This window comes from Dreissena polymorpha, chromosome 6 (assembly GCF_020536995.1).
Source record: "Dreissena polymorpha isolate Duluth1 chromosome 6, UMN_Dpol_1.0, whole genome shotgun sequence".
In the NCBI taxonomy this organism is placed as follows: Eukaryota; Metazoa; Mollusca; class Bivalvia; order Myida; family Dreissenidae; genus Dreissena; species Dreissena polymorpha.
The window spans coordinates 37,367,819-37,383,768 of NC_068360.1; the positions used below are offsets into that span (position 1 = coordinate 37,367,819).

General features: G+C 34.4%; 1 protein-coding gene across 3 annotated transcripts in view; it reads right to left on the minus strand.

The window, feature by feature from the left end:
• Window positions 1-15,950, minus strand: part of LOC127835361 (uncharacterized) — a 56,237-nt gene that overhangs the window by 16,785 nt on the left and 23,502 nt on the right. For all 3 annotated transcript variants that reach the window (XR_008028482.1, XR_008028481.1, XR_008028480.1), the window contains 2 exons: window positions 14,224-14,379; window positions 10,926-11,144 (listed from right to left, as the gene is read on the minus strand). The gene's annotated coding sequence lies outside the window, so the exon portion shown is untranslated. The remainder of the gene's footprint in view (window positions 1-10,925; window positions 11,145-14,223; window positions 14,380-15,950) is intronic.

The window sequence follows — 15,950 nt, forward strand, 5'->3', positions numbered from 1 at the left end:
TTTGAATTCATTTTATACGTACTGATACAATATGGCATTTCTGCAGTGGAATAACAGCAGTGAAAATAAACAAATTGTTATTTTCACTGGTGAAGAAAGCACATTTTCGGAAATACTTCTTCTTTTTTTAATTATCATATCAAGATTGTTATGATCACAAGAGAATTAAAATCGTTATTCCACCAAATCCAAAAAATGTTCTTTTTATTTTATGCTTTTCTTTCATCGTTTATTTACCTTGTTTAAGAGTTTAACTGGATAATTGCGAATAGTAACGTAATTTCGTCGAAGAAATGACGTCAATTTTGTGATATATATTGAGGCACGCCACGGGAGAAAGGGTAACTTTTCAGCGAAAGGAAAACAGCTGTTAATTGTTGTCTTAGGGTTAGGGTTAGGGTTAGGGTTAGATTAATTATTTGTATCTTAGGCTTCACAACTATATACTATCAAGATGGATACTGGCGTCCACTAAGTATTGAAGCTCCAGTTGGATAAGATATAATTCATCTTAGTCACTAGGTAGGTACATAGCCTGTTTGATTACTATGAATAATTCATCCGATTATATATGTTGTCTCACAAATATGCACTAATTTTAACCTGGCCCCGTTAATGTTCGCCTATCATTTGAAATTTTCATTTGAAACACGAAGCCATGACTAAAAGCATTAGTATGGATTACCTGCCTCCAAAAATACATGAATGCGTAAGACACAGAAAATACATTACTCAACAAAAACGGTAACTGCGATGGGGGAATTAAGCCAGAGTGAGTGCTTAATAAATAAACTCAGATCTTGCTTCGTTCATGTGCATACACGATGTAATTTCAATAGATAGACGTTAGGGCAAGTCAATTGCCTATGTTTGTGTGCTGATGTTTGTGTGTATTGAGTTTATCGAAGATACACGCTTATGAGTGAATCGCCCAACTGGCAATTTGCCCCATTTGCGATAATAGTTCGCCCCAAAATGGTAGTGGTAGAAGGTGGTTATATTTTGCTTGCTTCAAGATTTATTTATGTCTAGAGGGAACACACCATGCTGTCTAATACGTTTGAACTATTTAAGGTTGATCAATATAACAAAATTAATATCCTATCTATATATATATTTGAAATAGTAAAAATACCACTTAAACAGTATTATTTAATATCGCTGCGCACAATACGTTTAAATAGTTGGATTAGTGAACATATGACATATCATATTGGTGGGGCTTTAAAACGAGTTCAGTTTTATTTGAGATGTATACGAATCCAAATATTTTGCATATTTGAACACACTGCTGAAAAATATTTTGTTGTTGGCGAAATCCCAGAACAATTGGTAAAAGGTGTCAACACGATGAAAACACTGTCAGAGACAGTTCAAGAACAATACCTCGCGTATCGGCCGATAAAACTGTTGATCTTTATTTAAAAAAGATGTGTTTACACAATAGCCATTAATCAGCATTGTTTGCTGTATTAGCATAAGCCTTTCATATAATTTATTACATTTTACCAATACATGTTGAAGTAAATATTTAAACGTCACAATTTGCCGAAATACCAATTTACATTTGGTTTTAATATATAAGTGTACATAGAATCTTAAGTACAAACTCCCGGGAGTAAGGAATGGGAACTGTTGTTACACCTTTTCCAGTAGTTTTGAAAAGAGACTTATATCAATTCTTAATGTGTTATATTGTAATATGTAAGCTTTTGAATGTATTACGTACTAATTGTGTTATAATATGCATAGTTATAATATGCATATAAAGTTTCTACATTACGGTGTAAACCGGGGTTAACACGACCCACACATACCTATTGACGAGGAAATAAAATATATTGAACGGTGACAAAGCGTTCGTTTCCGTCGAGAATGCAGATAAACACTGACAAGTAAAACATTGTACAACAGGATGTTACAAGCGGATAAGTACCAAGCTCGTTTGCTGAATATAATGAGTTTCAATCGGCTTTTGGTTTTACATCCGATTCCGGAATGTCTATTTTTGACTAGTCTGAATAATGTTTTGCATTACTTTTATGTCATCAGTATAAAATATATTAACTGTGTTCGCAGTGTAGTGTGTATATAATAGCAATTTAATTTACAAAATGACTCATTAACATGCGCATTCGCTCTTTGTTTCCTAATTTCTACTATGTCAAACAGTACCGGCATACACACGGCCAATATATATATTTATACAATTTTGCTAAAAGAATCTTTCACTCCAAATAAAACTGAGTTTCGTAATGAAATCAATTTTAAATCAAAAGAAGCATAAAAATAGACACCACCAAGGTAATACCTTTGTATAGTAACCATTACGCCTTCGGTGATGGGGGGGCGGGAGCAGGTAATGCCGTTCTATCCAGGATTCAGATATCCGTATCAATCATGAACGGTTATTATTTAAATACATAATCATTACGATTATCAACGGATTTTTTAAAAATAAACCTGGGGCCAGGTTAAATATATCGTGTAAATACCACAAATCGCGGGCTTAGCGCAAAACGGTCGTAACTTTTTGTAAACTTTTCAGTACGATAAAAAATAATGATATTTTATTCATTTTTATCAGTAATTGAAAATTATTTTGCATAAATATAGGTATTTTACATTTATTTAAAGTTCACGCAATATACCACTATTGTCATTATTGTAGTCGGAGATATTTGTTAAATATCAAGATACGACTGTGTTGCGCTTAAAATCTTGTATTATTATATTTTTTTATGCAAAAAGGTCGTATCAGAAAATCAGATCAGTTTTTTCTGTTCATATGTCTTAATATGAAGACTTTTATTCGGAATACTTGAAATATGTGTTTATTGCACACAAAAATTAATGATGTAAGAAAATACTACATTTTATATTTATTTGCATTCAAGTTGGATTGCCTGGGGGACACGACATTTATTGTATTGTGCTTGTTTTGTAACAAATAACTTTAAAGTAATATCAGTTTATTTGAAAAAAATGTAATAACTTAAAGGTATGAAGACGTACCAGAAACAGAAAAATGATCATAAATCAGTGACTGGGAGTCTGTACAGAATTATTAAGTAGAAGACCAATTCATAAAAGGAAAAAAAGTTATCATCATATCTTTACATCTTTCTTAAATCATTTAATATTTGTATTGTAATTATTATAATTAAACAGAATTAAAGTCAAAACAAGGTTATCATATTAGCTTATTTTAATTAAAAAGATAATAAACTTTGTTACAAAAAGCAGGCCTAGAACCCTCTTTCTGAATTCAAATACAAACTATTCAAATATAATTGTGATATAAGAAAAATGATAAGACAGAAACTAATAAAATCCTATTGATATTTTCCCTACATTTTGAGCATCATTGTTATAATTGTCTCAGTCTGACATTCTACGCACTGCTACCTGTGTCATCATCTTACCAGCTACAAACTAGTACCATTGTCTCAGTCGGACATGCTATGTACTGGTACAATTGTCTCAGTTTGACATGATACATACTGGTACCATTGTCTCAATCTGACATTCTATATGCTGTACCATTGCCACAATCTTACATGCTTAAAACTGGTATAATTGTCACCATCTGACATGCTACATACTGGAATGATTGTAACAGTCTGACATGCTAGGTACTGGTACCATTGTCACAGTCTGACATGCCACGTACTGGTACCATTGTCACAGTCTGACATACTACGTACTGGTATCATTGTCAAAGTCTGACATGCCACATAGTGGTACAATTGTCACAGTCTAACATAATACATACCGGTACAATTGTCACAGTTTGACATGCAACATAATTGTAACAGTCTGACATGCTACATACTGGTACCATTGTCAAAGTCTGACATGCCACATACTTATATAATTGTAACAATCTGACATGCTACATACTGGTACCATTGTCACAGTCTGACATGCTACATACTGGTATAATTGTCACCATCTGACATGCTACATACTGAAATAATTGTAACAGTCTGACATGCTAGGTATTGGTACCATTGTCACAGTCTGACATGCCACTTACTGGTACCATTGTCACAGTCTGACATGCAACATACTGGTACCATTGTCACAGTCTGACATGCTACGTACTGGTATCATTTGCACAGTATGACATGCCACATAGAGGTACCATTGTCACAGTGTAACATAATACATACCGGTACCATTGTCACAGTCTGACAAGGTACGTAGTGGTACCATTGTCACAGTTTGACATGCCACATGCTTGTATAATTGAAATAGTCTGACATGCTACATACTGGTACCATTGTCACAGTCTGACATGCCACATACTTGTGTAATTGTAACAGTCTGACATGCTATATACTAGTACCTCTGTAACAGTCTGACATGCTACGTACTGGTACAATTGTCACAGTCTTGCATGCTACATACTGGTATCATTGTCTCAGTCTGACACGCTACGCAGTGGTAAAATTGTCACATACTACATACTGGTACCATTGTCATAGTCTGACATGCCATATACAGGTATAATTGTAACAATCTGACATTCTACATACTGGTATCATTGTCACAGTCTGACATGCTACGTACTGGTACCATTTTCACAGTCTGACATGCTACATACTGGTACCATTGCCACAGTCTCAGATGCTATGCACTCGTTTAATTTTCACAGTATCACATGCTACATACTGGTACCATTGTCCCAATCGCACATGCTACAAATTGGTTAAATTGCCACAGTCTGACATGTTACATACTGGTACCATTGTCACAGTCACACATGCTACATACTGTTAAAATTGTCACAGTCTTACATGTTTAATAACTTACTGGAACCATTGTCACAGTCTCACATGCTACGTACTGGTACCATTGTCACAGTCTCACATGTTACATACTGGTAAAATTGTCATAGTCTGACATGCTACATACTGGCACGATTGACACAGTTTAACATAGTACATACCCGTACCATTGTCAAAGTCTTACATGCTACGTTCTGGTGCCATTGTCATAGCCCGACATGCCACATTCTAGTATAATTATCACAGTCTGACATGCTACATAGTGGTACCATTGTTATAATCTGACATACTACCTACTGGTATAATTGTCACAGTCTGACAAGACACGTAGTGGTACCATTGTCACAGTCTGACATGCCACGTACTGGTACCATTGTCACAGTCTGACATACTACGTACTGGTATCATTGTCAAAGTCTGACATGCCATATAGTGGTACAATTGTCACAGTCTAACATAATACATACCGGTACAATTGTCACAGTCTGACATGCAACATAATTGTATAATTGTAACAGTCTGACATGCTACATACTGGTACCATTGTCAAAGTCTGACATGCCACATACTTATATAATTTTAACAGTCTGACATGCTATACACTGGTACCATTGTAGCAGTCTGACATGCTACGTACTGGTACAATTGTCACAGTCTTGCATGCTACATACTGGTATCATTGTCTCAGTCTGACACGCTACACACTGGTAAAATTGTCACATACTACATACTGGCACCATTGTCATAGTCTGACATGCCATATACAGGTATAATTGTAACAGTCTGACATTCTACATACTGGTATCATTGTCACAGTCTGACATGCTACGTACTGGTACCATTTTCACAGTCTGACATGCTACATACTGGTACCATTGCCACAGTCTCAGATGCTACGCACTTGTTTAATTGTCACAGTATCACATGCTACATACTGGTACCATTGTCACAGTCGCACATGCTACAAATTGGTTAAATTGTCACAGTCTGACATGTTACATACTGGTACCATTGTCACAGTAACACATGCTACATACTGTTAGAATTGTCACAGTCTTACATGTTTAATAACTTACTGGAACCAGTGTCACAGTCTCACATGCTACGTACTGGTACCATTGTCACAGTCTCACATGTTACATACTGATAAAATTGTCATAGTCTGACATGCTACATACTGGCACGATTGTCACAGTTTAACATAGTACATACCCGTACCATTGTCACAGTCTTACATGCTACGTACTGTTGCCATTGTCACAGCCCGACATGCCACATTCTAGTATAATTATCACAGTCTGACATGCTACATAGTGGTACCATTGTTATAGTCTGACATACTACCTACTGGTATAATTGTCACAGTCTGACAAGATACGTAGTGGTACCATTGTCACAGTCTCACATGCTAGATACTGGTATAATTGTAACAGTCTAATATTCTTCGTACTGGTATACTTGTCACAGTCTGACATAGTACATAAAGGTATAATTGTAACAGTCTGACATGCTTCGTTCTGGTATCATTGTCACAGTCTGACATGCCATGTACTGGTACCATTATCACAGTCTCAGATACTAAGCACTTGTACCATGCATTGTCACCATTGGACATGCTACATTCTGGTATAATTGTCACAGTCTAACAAGCTACGTACTGGTAAAATTGTCACATACTACATACTGGTACCATTGTCATAGTCTGACATGCCATATACAGGTATAATTGTAACAGTCTGACATTCTACATACTGGTATCATTGTCACAGTCTGACATGCTACGTACTGGTACCATTTTCACAGTCTGACATGCTACATACTGGTACCATTGCCACAGTCTCAGATGCTACGCACTTGTTTAATTGTCACAGTATCACATGCTACATACTGGTACCATTGTCACAGTCGCACATGCTACAAATTGGTTAAATTGTCACAGTCTGACATGTTACATACTGGTACCATTGTCACAGTAACACATGCTACATACTGTTAGAATTGTCACAGTCTTACATGTTTAATAACTTACTGGAACCAGTGTCACAGTCTCACATGCTACGTACTGGTACCATTGTCACAGTCTCACATGTTACATACTGATAAAATTGTCATAGTCTGACATGCTACATACTGGCACGATTGTCACAGTTTAACATAGTACATACCCGTACCATTGTCACAGTCTTACATGCTACGTACTGGTGCCATTGTCACAGCCCGACATGCCACATTCTAGTATAATTATCACAGTCTGACATGCTACATAGTGGTACCATTGTTATAGTCTGACATACTACCTACTGGTATAATTGTCACAGTCTGACAAGATACGTAGTGGTACCATTGTCACAGTCTCACATGCTAGATACTGGTATAATTGTAACAGTATAATATTCTTCGTACTGGTATACTTGTCACAGTCTGACATAGTACATAAAGGTATAATTGTAACAGTCTGACATGCTTCGTTCTGGTATCATTGTCACAGTCTGACATGCCATGTACTGGTACCATTATCACAGTCTCAGATACTAAGCACTTGTATCATGCATTGTCACCATTGGGCATGCTACATTCTGGTATAATTGTCACAGTCTAACAAGCTACGTACTGGTAAAATTGTCACACACTACATACTGGTACCATTGTCATAGTCTGACATGCCATATACTGGTATAATTGTAACAGTCTGACATTCTACATACTGGTATCATTGTCACAGTCTGACATGCTACGTACTGGTACCATTTTGACAATCTGACATGCTACATACTGGTACCATTGCCACAGTCTCAGATGCTACGCACTTGTTTAATTGTCACAGTATCACATGCTACATACTGGTACCATTGTCACAGTCGCACATGCTACAAATGGTTAAATTGTCACAGTCTGACATGTTACATACTGGTACCATTGTCACAGTCACACATGCTACATACTGTTAAAATTGTCACAGGCTTACATGTTTAATAACTTACTGGAACCATTGTCACAGTCTCACATGCTACGCACTGGTACCAGTGTCACAGTCTCACATGTTACATACTGGTAAAATTGTCATAGTCTGACATGCTACATACTGGCACGATTGTCACAGTTTAACATAGTACATACCCGTACCATTATCACAGTCTTACATGCTACGTTCTGGTGTCATTGTCACAGCCTGACATGCCACATTCTAGTATAATTATCACAGTCTGACATGCTACATAGTGGTACCATTGTTATAGTCTGACATACTACCTACTGGTATAATTGTCACAGTCTGACAAGATACGTAGTGGTACCATTGTCACAGTCTCACATGCTAGATACTGGTATAATTGTAACAGTCTAATATTCTTCGTACTGGTATACTTATCACAGTCTGACATAGTACATAAAGGTATAATTGTAACAGTCTGACATGCTACGTTCTGGTATCATTGTCACAGTCTGACATGCCATGTACTGGTACCATTATCACAGTCTCAGATACTAAGCACTTGTACCATGCATTGTCACCATTGGACATGCTACATTCTGGTATAATTGTCACAGTCTGACATGCTACGTACTGGTATAATTGTCACACTCTGACATGCTACATACTGATTTAATAGTAAATGTCTGACATGCTATGTACTGGTATAATTGTCTCAGTCTGAACTGCTACTTACTGGAACTATTGTCACTGTCTGAACTGCTAGGTACTGGAACCATTGTCACAGTCTGACATGCTACATTCTAGTACCATTGTCACAGTCTGACATGCTATCCACTGGTACCATTGTCACAGTCTAACATGCTACGTACTGGTATTATTGTCACCGTCTAACATAATACATACCGATACCATTTTCACAGTCTGACTTACTACGTACTGGTACAATTGCAGCGATATTTTTCATTTTTTATAAAGTAACGGAAAATGGCATTTTTCCTATTAGGAAAAAACTACAAATTTCCCAATGGCTGTCAAAAAAATTCCCAATTGAAGAAAACTCAAAAAACAATGCAACTTTTAATTAGTTTTTCTATGCAGCTCAATGGCTTGAACCTAAGTTAATATAATATTGACAACTTGACAAAAGTTAATTATCAATTTTAAAGTATTTGGGAGCAAAAACATCAAATACACCAATTTTCTCAATTTTGAGGTTTTTCTCGCACAATTTTCCGAATTGGGCTGGTACCGATACTTTTCCCAATGTGTTACAAAAATCACAGCATTATCTCAGTCTGTATGTACTGGTGCCATGGTCACAGTTTGACATGCTAGGTACTGGTACCATTACAATATAATGTTTATATTCATTTTCAGTGCAAAACGGTTGCAACTGCAGATACAACCGTTTTGCAATGCAAATAATTTCATTTTCAGATACGACCTTTTGCCAAATGACGGTTTTGTGTTTTTTAAGCAGAATTTAGCTTTAATATTTTTTCAGATTATTAAAATTGACATTATAGTACAAAATATGCAATAAAGTCATTTTTTGTGAAAAATGTCAGTAACGACCGTTTTGCGCTAAGCCCACGATATAATTTACATATATGGGTTTTACATTAAGAATACAGCATTATTCTAGATATATTATGATGTGATCAGTATCAAATATGTCTCATAATGATAATGCAAAGAAGGTTAAAATGATAAAATAAAATAATGTGCCATGTATGTGCGAACATTACCTGTTGTTTGTATCTGTAAAATACATACACTTGACTTTCATTAATTATAACAATACGCCCAGATTAATGCTGAACATTGCTGATAATACAATAGGTTTAAACTTTATTGTCAACTATACTTACTTTAGCAATGTACACTAATTGTGTACAGGTTTCTAAGTTACCGTTTATATAAAAAACGTAATTATTTACATTAATTTTAATAAAACAAGAGCTTGTCACAGTATTGCCAAATCCCCGCCGAAATGTGTTTGCTTGTATGACAACATTTCTCTTATTGAGTAGATTGATTCTTAGTCACTGCACGTCTCCTACTTGCAATCTGTTTATATTTCAAGTTTCAAGTAAATCACTTCTGTAGATTTAGAGTTATGCTCCGGATAAAATAACTAAATATTTAAATTAAGGGAGATTCAAAATTCATAAACTAAGGGAGAAAAAGTTATGGTGCTTAGTCACTACACTTTTCCTACTTGCCATCTGTTTATAGTTTAAGTTTCAAGTAAATTCCTTCAGTAGATTTAGAGTTATGCTCCGGACCAAAATTTACTTTGAAATTATAATAAGGGAGATAATTCAAAAACTAAGGTAGATGGAGTTATGGAGTTATGGTTTTTGGTCAATGCACTTTTCCTATTTGCTATCTGTTTATATTCTAAGTTTAAAGTAAATTCATTGATTAGATTTGGAGTTATGCTCTGGGCAAAGTTTCGGACGGACGGAAGGACGGACGGACGGACGGACGGACGTACGGACGGAGACTATTTATATATCCTTACGAAATTTTTGTTCGGCGGGGATAATAAATAGATTGATTCGACCTAAACTGAACAAAGAAAAACTTAACCGACTGTGAAGAATATTGCACAAAATGTCCGTTGAGATTGCATAACTATATATCACCCCGTTATCCAAAAAGGTACCGTGTGACATTAAAATTAAATATCACATGGTAGGTTTTTGCACTTTTGGGTCAACATTAAATGGTATGTGGAATTTGAAACAGTGTGTTTTCAAAAAGTAACAATGTATCATGAGCTTTAAACAATATATTGCAGCTAGTTTATGATAAGCATGTATTCGTTGTTCTGGGTTGAATTAAATTTTGTTTGATTGATATCTCTAAAATTTTAAATACTTATTTTGTAAAGAAAAAGCACCTGTTCGATTGAGTACTATGCGAATGTAAACAATTAAACATCGCTGATATTCGTCAATACTATTTATGAAAAATTAATAATAAGCATTGCCACGTCATAGTGATTTAAAAAGTTTGCGCTAGAAACTAAATTAATTTGGTGTCAGCAATAGCGGCAAAATGTGGAGAAATTATCTTACATATCTTTTATATCACTTTAACAGGAAACATGTTTGAAATAAGTATTACATACTAAACATTGTTTAAGCATGGTTTCTTTAAGAGGACTAATGCATGATAACCGTAAATCGTACTTGCAATGTTGCTGTTGCTGATTTCTGTGCCGTTTTCAATAAGACTTCTCAGCCCAGTAACCCATATATCGGCTTCTTGTTGATTAGTTGCGACAAGTTTCACAGTTTTATTTCCTGAACCGTATATGATCGAAAATGCACAGCTATAGGGTTTTGTAACATCTTGGTTCACAACTTCCTTTTCCAGTGGGCGAACATCTTTGATTGACCAAATTTTAACTGAAATATTAATCAAATATTAAGTCTCTATATATTTTCAAATTGTATAGTATCGTTCAAGCGATTATAGGCATCATTATTACATAAAATACAGTCCCAACGTTTGGTATTAAAATACCCTTAACTTGATCGGAATATGTAAAACAAAGGTGAAATAAAGTCTGTACGACGCAACCGAATTTTTAGATTTTGGTGTTTTAACATTTATTTTTTAGGGCAATCGCACGCTGGTCCCAAGGACTACACATTTCGTTTTTGTAACGGAAGGAGTTATTTCTACGTGGAAGGTGTAACTTTAAAAATTATAAAACTTTTGTATATGTATATATATATATATATATATATATATATATATATATATATATATATATATATATATATATATCTATATATATATATATATATATTTATTTATTGACCTATTAATACCATAATTTGCAAAATGAATGTCCTGTATTCGATAAGCAATGTAGTACATTAGATCCCAAATACAAATTTGTAGCTCCCGCTGGTATTGTTTTGGCCGATTTAATATATAATACATATTATTTGATATTATACAACATATATTCTAATAATGGCAACCGCCATTGAACGGTCGATGCACAACACACTGAAACGTTTAAATAAAAAAAATGGGACTTAAGGAAACTCACGGAAAAATATTCAAATTACTTACATTGGTGAAATAAATCAAATTTAAACTTTCACTGAGGCCGCATCAGCACAAACTCACAAAATCGTAATTTGAAATTGAAAAAAAACATAAATGAAATTTAAACTCAATTCCTTTGGATTGTAACATAATTATTCAGCGGTTTTCATTTCACAATATAACACATACATTAGCAAATAGTATGCTAATAGTTTTCCTCATTACAATAATATAACAAATTGCATCAAAATGTACACTCTTCCCAGTATCGTACTGCATGACAGATAGAAGCCATAATGATGTGTGTGTGTGTGTGTGTGTGTGTGTGTGTGTGTGTGTGTGTGTGTGTGTGTGTGTGTGTGTGTGTGTGTGTGTGTGTGTGTGTGTGTGTGTGTGTGTGTGTGTGTGTGTGTGTGTGTGTGTGTGTGTGTGTGGTGTGTGTGTGTGTGTGTGTGTGTGTGTGTGTGTGTGTGTGTGTGTGTGTGTGTGTGTGTGTGTGTGTGTGTGTGTGTGTGTGTGTGTGTGTGTGTGTGTGTGTGTGTGTGTGTGTGTGTGTGTGTGTGTGTGTGTGTGTGTGTGTGTGTGTGTGTGTGTGTGTGTGTGTGTGTGTGTGTGTAGATGAAAAAATCAAAATTCCATATAATCGAAAGATGTATGAAATTTTTCTCGGTTTGATAAATACGGTATAGAATGGTCGTTTACATGTTATTTATAAGGCAGATTATGGTAATGGTTTAGCGCGAAAAACACACGGGTTTGTGTTTAAGATTTAGCGCGAAAGCGCACAAGTTTTTCGTGTTGGGGTAAATATGATGTGCAAATCTATTGAGTCGCCATTCGAGGGTGTATTTGACAGGCAAAAGTTATGGAAAAAGACAACGAAGGGGTGATAACCCCGTCCACCCGCCCTTAATGGACATGTGTATGTCTAAATAATTGGTTACATTATTTTTACGTTTATATGCAATAATAAAGTCGATATTAAATTTATTTTCAGTTCGGTTTAAGTCCATGGGAGATGGGATCTAAACATGAACCGATTTCTTTACCGAGAAAGTCGATTGGTGTATTTACATTTAAGTCTGAATCAGAAGAAGTTTTCTTGATTATTTTGATTCATCTTTTATTTCCTATTGTGATTTTAATGTGCACATTTTAAGTTATATGTTTCATATCTGAGACTCTCATTTTCTGGAGATAGTACTTCCTGTACATTTATTGAAATCTTGGTATGTTTAAATGTCAGTGTTATCATTTTTTGTTTTCTTGCGTAAGGAACGTTTAATTTTAAAGGTATTCTATTTTAAACGATTAATTTATGTTTTCGTTTTGGTGTGACTGGTTTTATATTGAAGTCGGTTTAATGTAGCTGTTAAAAACATTCTCTCTTATATATATATATATATATATATATATATATATATATATATATATATATATATATATATATATATATATATATATATATATATATATATATATATATATATATATATATATATATATATATATATATATAACAAAGTCTCTATCTCTATAAGCCTTGTATTATTTAAACAAAAACGCTGTATTTATTTTATGCCGAAGCTTTCGACCTCACGGTCTTCTTCAGCGGCCATTTTTTATTTCAAGATGTTTCAAATTTGATATCCGTACATATTTCACATGTTTCACATTTGTAAATGTATAATATTTAAGCAACTTAACGTGATTGATGGGCATTAGGGGCGTCCTGTGTGCACATTGGGCATCGGGGGGGGGGGGGGGGGATCAGTTTATTCGGACAGTAACTCTAGATTTTAGGTATATACTTGCCGTCGAATTTTTATGAATAAATTTGCACTTGTTTACTTGTCACACATGTTCATGTTAAGAATTCATAATTACATGGCCTACATCATTAAAATAGTATCGTTTCAGTTCTTTACACATCTGAACAAGGATCTTACACCGTTTACAGTCGGCTCGGGACCCGTGAACTGAGCGATGTCATTGAGGTCGATTTCCGTTGCACATGCAACACATACGGGCGTCAGAAGAATTGTTTTTTGCATTTATATGTCGAAAGTCCTGTCAATACAAGCACTCACTCCTATTTTGTCTATGGGTTATTATTTGTATGATAATGGTGTTGAAAGGATGATGCTATTATGGTTGATAATGATGATGAGCGTTTAAAGTATTTTGAGAATAGAGAATAATAAATTTACTCATAACTATGAGTAAAGTATGATTAAACTACTAGTTTCCATTATAGATGTATGCGGGTCTTACATTTATAAACTTTGTTGCCTCTTTCAAGGAGAGGTATTCATGAAAATTGGGCCCTGTTAAAACATTCCCTATACAATGATGCATGTTAATACACGCCCTATAAAACTCACAGAAACATAAACATCTTAGCAACGATTTCGTTTTACATACTCCTTGCTTTCCTTGTTGCTTTTGTTGTCGGTTTCCATCTCAGCTCTTTGCTATCTCTTGTTAGCCAATATACGCGAAGATGTTCTCGACCTTTCGATAGTAACTTTATGAATTCGGTGCCACACTGGATGTAAGAGGTAAAACTACATCGCGCTGCTGTTGAAATATAAAAGAGAAATATCACTTCGTACTCTAAATATGACAATACGTGTGTAAATGTATTAAATATATAGATGTATGCTCTTAATATAATTAATATGCTCGTTGCTTTTATTTTTATCGCGGTTATTAAAATGTAATAGTTATATCGACTACCGTTAGACTATCGAGTAGTCAATTGAGAAAAAATAAAGCATTTTGATATAACATTCAAGCATAATCTTGAAATGCAAAGACGTGTGCAAACCAAAAGATGAATAAGTGGCCACACACTAAATGAGCCGTAAAAATAATGTAACAGCAATAGTGAAATCTTAAAACAAAGGAGCATAAACCAGATTTCAATATAGGAGACGTCACCTTTTATATGTTGTTATCATACAAGGTAGAAAAATCAATAGAGCCTGTTAGAAATGATGCAATAGGATATGCGAATAATTGACATTAGTAGATGTACCTTGTTTTGTAAAAGATTTGTTTACACACGAAAACGTACATGGACAAAACATATTTATGTTCTTATATTATGCTCGAGAACCTTATCACCGTTTGGTACAACGTTAGAACAGAACCATAACACCTTTGAATGTTAAACATAAGATGTCATATACAATGACATATATATACATATATATATCAGTCAAATGCGACAATATAAAAGCATACATAAATCGTTTAGACTAGGCATTTGATTGCATCGACTGGGTTGTGTGTGATCAGAATGCGGTTACTGTTCTGGTATAAACAAATGGACACTATTTGTTTAAATGTTTGATTAGCTATAAGTATACCAAGTGTCTGGACAATGAATGTTCTTCACAAATAATTAACACTGTTTGCGGTGTTTATTAACTGTTCAGTTTTCAGTACGTGCATTTGTATAAGTATGTAAAAGTAATACCGTGTGTTCATGATAACAGCGAATTTTCTGTTGATAATTTTCATAATATTACATAATATACTCGATCATTGACATTTCAGTCGGCAAATAATGTGTAAAACTTGAAAAACACGCATATTTCCAGCCCTATATTTTAAGACATGCTGACATTTCTGATATGTTTTCTAACTGCTTTTACTTGTACATATTTGTATAAGCGAATATTTTAATGAGTTAGAATGTTTAACAGTAAATAGTTTAAACAGTTTAAAAGTAAATCTCACTTTATATGTACTTCATGCATCTTCTTTAACAAAAAATATCAATACATTAGCATGAACAAAATTCGTTTGGGACATTATTTTTGTACACTTGGCAACAAATGTATTCAAATCGTGGATACCATGGAAATCATACTCATTCAGAATATGCACGTGAATATTTTTTTTTCACAATTGTTACAAAAATTATAAAGCAAAAGAAATAGAAATAGAAATAGAAAAGATGTACTGTCTTTGATACAGAATTAAGTTTTTTTGTGCGGCTGTATATACAAAGTGCATGAGTTCAAACTTCCCGGACTCAAAAAATATTCTAGATGTGATCGTGAAATTCAGGTACACTCTTTCTAAATGTTTCTGTCATACAATGTTTTTAATGCAAATGTCTTTTTTCTTATGTGTACATA